We start from the raw sequence: 6,000 nt of genomic DNA on the forward strand, positions 1-6,000 counted from the left end.
GCTGGTTTTGGTGTCATTAACCACTGCTATGGAGCATTTTTCTGGTGAGGAGAAGATGGTGTGGTGGTTCCTCTGAAGGACAGCAGAGGTGCAAGAGGTGGGTTTGCTCTCCTCTTCACCACACCAGCCAGGAGGAATCTTCCCTTTTCATCTGTTATGAAAAGCTTTGTAGCTATAGAAAGAGTGCTCTGAAACGATTTAAAATATTTACTTGTTTCACTTGCGAATACACGTGCTTTCTTTTTCAGGACTAGTTTGTTTGGAGGCAGCACTAAGATCCCTTAAAAGGAGCACAAACAAAACCACGTGTGACAGCCAGCTTTATTAATTGTGTACAATGTGGTTATTTTACTGGGTGATGCACATACCTAGGCGTGCACATGTGACTGAGTGTCATGGGATGTATAGAAGGATTGATTAAAACCATGCCTTTCCCACATCTGGGTTGTATTAGTCCGGAGAGAAAATATGCGGCTTAAAAATCTCTGTGGATAATTAGCCTGACGTTGCTTATCAGAAGGCACCCTTTCCTGGTGCAGCTCAGCAGATGAGAAGGCAGGAGGAATAAACACCAAAGTTGCTTATTCGTGAGCAATGTCTCTAGTTTCTAGCGAGGGGGGGGTGACTCATGGTTTTAATAAATTTCCTCTGGACACATGAGCAACAGCATGAAAAATAAGAGAGCTTAATTTCAGGCTGGGTAGTAGTATTTCGGTGTATAACTCCTTCCCTTAAAGCCAATAATAAGCAGAGTCTTATCTGGTGAGAAAAACTTTCCCTTCGATGCTAATGAGAGCGGCACAGCGCAGTTGCAGCTACAGTCAGTAGCAGTAGGCAGCCCCAGGGCCTCCTGCTTTCAGAAAGCCTTTGTTCAGAGAAAAATGCAACTTTAGGATCCTCGGGGTGGGGGGTGCAGGCGGGGGGGGGCAAGTGGAAGGGGAAGATGTTAGCATTTTTAAAGGGAGGATAAGTTACCAGAATATACGATAGGACTCAACTGGAATAATTTTTTTTTCTTTTTTAAAAGATTCTAGTGTATTGAGTCTGAAAAAAAGCGTCAGTCGAGTGTAACGTCGACGATGGGATGAAATATGTTTACTCTGAGTTACACCCTGGGCAAATCCAGTGTCTGCTGGGAAGAGGTAAGCTGCAAAGGTCCCGAGTTTTGGGGGTTGGGGTGCTGCCGGTGCCATTTTCTGGTTCCCCTGCACATTGCTGCAATTCTGCAAGATGCCAAAATCCCTATCTTTAAGAGTTTGTGTATTTATAAATGAGGTAGGTGAGTCAACGAGATAGTAAGAACAAATGAATGTTGTGTGCTGGAGAAGTAACACAGCTGGGGGTGCTTAAATCCAGCTGTGTGGGACAGATTTACTGGCTACTATTGTTTCCCTTCCCTGACATGAAATAACCCAAAAACCCCATACCAGCTGGTGAAGTCCGCTCATGGCATAGTAGGACGCATGGAGTCGGGACCCCTGGCTTGCCCCCCCCTGCTGTGGCAGTGCTGCTGTGAAACTTCAAAAAAAGTCACAGAATCACAGAATTCCATGGGATTGGAAGGGACCTCTGGAGATCATATGGTCCAACCCACATGCCAAAGCAGGGCCACCCAGAGCAGGTTGCACAGGAACTTGTCCAGGTGGGTTTTGAATGTCTCCAGAGACAGAGACTCCACCACCTCCCTGGGCAGCCTCTTCCAGGGCTCTGCCACCCTCACAGGAAAGAAGTTCCTTCTCATGTTTAGATGGAACTTCTTATATTCAAGTTTGTGCCCGTTTCCTCTTGTCCTGCCCCTGGGCACCACTGACAAAAAGACCAGCCCCATCCTCTTGACACCCATCCTTTAAGTATAAGCATTGATCAGATCCCCCCTCAGCCTTCTCTTCTCCAGACTAACAAGACTCAAGTCCCTCAGCCTTTCTTCATAAGGGAGATGCTCCAGGCCCCTCATCATCTTTGTAGCCCTCTGCTGTACCCTCTCCAGCAGTTCCCTGTCCTTCTGGAACTGGGGAGCCCAGAACTGGACCCAGTGCTCCAGATGGGGTCTCACCAGGGCAGAGTAGAGGGGGAGGATGACCTCTCTTGTCCTGCTGGTCACGCTCTTCCTGATGCACCCCAGGATGCCATTGGCCTTCTTGGCCACAGGGGCAAAGTCTTTTGCTTCATCTATAGGATCATCCAATAGCTCTCCGTCCTGGGGGAGAGAGCTCAAAAAGTTGTTCTGCCACCCTTGGGGAGGGGATTCTCCTTTCCTCTGTAACATGGTGCAGGTTATTTGGTTATTATTCACTGTGGACAGTGGTGTTGGAGCGTGGGTAGAGGTGCAGGCTCCGATGGTTGCTGCACATGAGCCATGGCTAGAGTTTTCTTGCACCTCTGTGCTTTCCAAGCCCTCAGCAGTCAGATGAATGAACATGGGAAGGAGAACACAACGTAACCATCCCTGCAATGCAGTTGCCCTTTCCTGACGATAAACGGCTAAACTGGATGCATAAGATGCATTCCTGAATGGTCACCACACCACAGCGTTAACAAGGATAACACCAAGAAGTATCGTGTCCAGGAGCTGTGTCACCCGCAGCATCACTGACCGGGCACCGCTAGCACAGAGATCAGCAGCAAAACTGCTTGTGCTTGACCCTCTCTGTCAAAATGTTCTTGTTCTTTGTCTTTTGGGGGTTAAAAAAAAAAAAAAAAAAAAAAAAAAAAGCTTTGTTCCCTGTAAGATTCTTGGGAGAGATGTATTCGCCCGCCCCTCTGACCTGTCACCCTGGGGATTGCCAGCCCCCTCCACTGAGCACTGGGTTAATTAGGGGCTGGATCTTCCCACACTCCCCAACCCAGGGCTCCGAACCTGGAGCTGCCTTGCACAAGGCTTCCCAGATGTGCAGAAAACCTTGATTTTTCAGCTCGTGCTGGAGAAACCTGCACTGGTGAGGCCACAACTGGAATCCTGCGTCCAGTGCTGGGCTCTCCAGTTGAAGAGAGACAGGGAACTGCTGGAGAGAGTCCAGCGTAGGGCAACAAAGATGATGGAGGGATTGGAGCATCTCCCTGATAAGGAAAGGCTGAGAGAGCTGGGGCTCTTTAGCCTGGAGAAGAGAAGGCTGAGGGGAGACCTTATTAATGATTTTAAGTACCTAAAGGGTGGTTTGAGGGAGGATGGAGCCGGACTCTTTTCAGTGGTTCCCAGGGACAGGACGAGGGGCAACGGGCACAAGCTGGACCATGGGAAGTTCCACTCCAATGTGAGGAAGAACTTCTTTGGGGTGAGGGTGGCAGAGCCCTGGAACAGGCTGCCCAGGGAGGGTGTGGAGTCCCCTTCTCTGGAGATCTTCAAGCCCCTACTGAGTGATGTGCTCTGGGCAACCCTGCTTTGGCAGGGGACTTGGACCAGATGGTATCTAGAGATCCCTTCCAACTCTGACAATTCCATGATTCCGTGATGCAGAATTGTCTAAGCCACGGTAGGAGCGGTCCCTGTTTCGATGGGCAGCCTCTGTAGGGTTATGAGATGGGGCAGATGAGGATGCAGGAAATCCTGAGGCTGAAGTACTCCCCCAGTAATTCCCTAGGAATGAGCCCAGGTTATGCAGTGAAACCCAAGGGAAAGACCCGACATCGGCACCCGTGGAGCCGGCTGTTGTGATCCTAGGTTGGGCGTGGAAAGCTGTGCAACCCCTTCGGTCACAGAGCAGCTCTAAATGCCTACACAAGGCCCAATAAGCCTTGTCACGCAAGAGAGATTATTAGCTTAGAAGTAATCCCACCTGGCAGATATGGTGCTCCAGGCCAGCCAACTCGCCCGCTGCAGGGCTGGAAAGCTTTAATGAGCGATAATGAAGGGAGACAGGGTGAGTAATGGAAAAGGGGTGTCAGGGATGAAGGCAGCAGAAAGTACTTGTGGCTCTGCTGTTGTGCACCTTCGCCAAGCAATGCAACACGTTCTTCCATCCCGGGGGCTGGGTGGATGCCAGCAGATGCCCCATGCTTGCAAGCATACACAAGCAACCCTCCACATCCTACGTGTGAAACACAGTAAAAATGTGAGACTCTAAAATATTCCATCTCAAGGTGGGACCCTGCAGCTGGTGGGTGTTTCTGGTGGGTTCAGCTTAGGGCTTCTGGCTGTAAAATGGGGGTGACCGTTTCTCATGGAAGACAAAGTTGTTCATTCCTGTGAGTACTTGTGGCAGTGAGAACGCCACCAAGATGCTGTGCAATGGGTGGTTCTTCAGCAGCTCCGGGAGGTGCCGAGCAGTTAAAAAATTCAGGATCCCACAGATGAAATAATGTGTTATTTTATAACTAAAGGCAGCATCACAGGTCAGTAGTGGGGCTGAACGCACATGTCATCAATAGCTCTAATATTAGGAGTTCCTAAATGTTGAATGCTTAATGTAGCAAATCCAATCTTCCCATAATAAAGATTTGTGTGCAGTTATCTAGGGTTTGAAATAGGATGAGACCTAAAGAGAGTTTGATCACATGAGCCTATACGGTCCATTGGGAAGACTGAACCTCTTCGTCCTCCATGTGGACCTGTTTCTGTCCCAGGTGGTGTGTAGTCTTATGGCCCTCTCTTTGCATTGCTGAGGTAGGGAAATCTGCACCACTTTTCTTTTTTGTCCCAGGCTGAGTATTCATAAGTGGACATTGGTCACATCCATAATCCCAGCTTGTTCCAGCTTTTCCTTCTGGGAGGTTGGTTGTCCAAGTGACTGTTCCTCCTACAGCACGGGATAACCAGACTTCTCCATGCCATGCTCCAGTCTCCATCACCCCAGGAACTTCACAGAGAGGCTCCTGGTCCCTCTGCTCCCCCTTGCTGGTGTTGTTTTCCTGCTCCCCCCAGGCCTCACAGAGCCTTTACCACAGTGCCCTTGCTCCGACATCCCACCCCACGTTTCCTGAGGGCTTCCTTTCCGATAGGGGCTTCCCTCCTGTTCGCTGCTGGATGCCGGTCTCGCTTTTCCCCTTGCAGCTCTCCCTTTCTGCTTTCTTGTGGCTTTCTGCCCTGCTCTCCCCTGCCTGTTTCCTGGCTGCTTATCTCCTTTTCTTCCGTTCATTGTCCCCCGTTCCTGCAGCTGGAGCCCAGCCTCCCACCACTGGCTACTGGGTACCAGGGGCATTCGTTTCCTTCCAGCGCCTCGTGTCCCCTTTCAGGGTGGTCTGTGGGTATCAGTTACAGGGAAAATCGCCCAATCTCCCAATCTTTAGAGAATTTAAATGGACGTGCCCGAGAGCTCTTGGTACATTGTTGGCCCTGTAGCAGCCCTCACAATTTAATGTCAAATTTCTCCCCCCACCCCTGATCGCCAAGAAATGGAAGTGCTGGAGCTGCTGAGAGAGAGGGCTGGCGTCTCCTCGCCTGCGTGGGTGGACAAAGTACTCTTCCCTAGCCTTGCCCCTGGAAATGACTGTGTCTGAAACCAGAGCACAACAAAGCAACCCCAGCCCCCAAACAGCTGATATTAAATATTTCAGGCTGTGCAACTATGCAAGTTGCTAAATGTATCAGCTCAGGGCTTACAGCTTGGCAATGGAGAGCTGGGCCGCATGAGGAGAAGAATTGGGCAGCCTTAAATACCACGGTGTGCGGAGCCCTTCAGCTGATAAATATCTAAGTACTGAGGAACCCATTGCCCAGCGTGGGCAGTTTCTTCTTGAGTGCAAAACACAGCACAGGGTGTTCTTAATGTCCTATTTAAAAAAAAAAAAAATAGAAAAGAAAGAAACATGCTGGCATTTGCCAGATGAATTTCAGGCAGTGGTTTTAGCACTTGTTTATCCTTGTTTTAGCACTTTATCCTTGTTTAAAGTCACCATGTGCCTGCAGCTGGCAGGAGGGTGGCTCCAGACAGGGCTTGGGGGGGGTCATCAGGCTACAAGTTCTGCTGCAAAGAGGTTCCCATCCATCCGGCATGTGGCTGCTGTGACAACCATTTGGTATCAGCTGGAGCCCGAAATATTCTCATGCCTTCCAGGTATTTCTGG

Source organism: Calidris pugnax, unplaced genomic scaffold (assembly GCF_001431845.1).
Source record: "Calidris pugnax isolate Ruff unplaced genomic scaffold, ASM143184v1 scaffold448, whole genome shotgun sequence".
Lineage (NCBI taxonomy): Eukaryota > Metazoa > Chordata > Aves > Charadriiformes > Scolopacidae > Calidris > Calidris pugnax.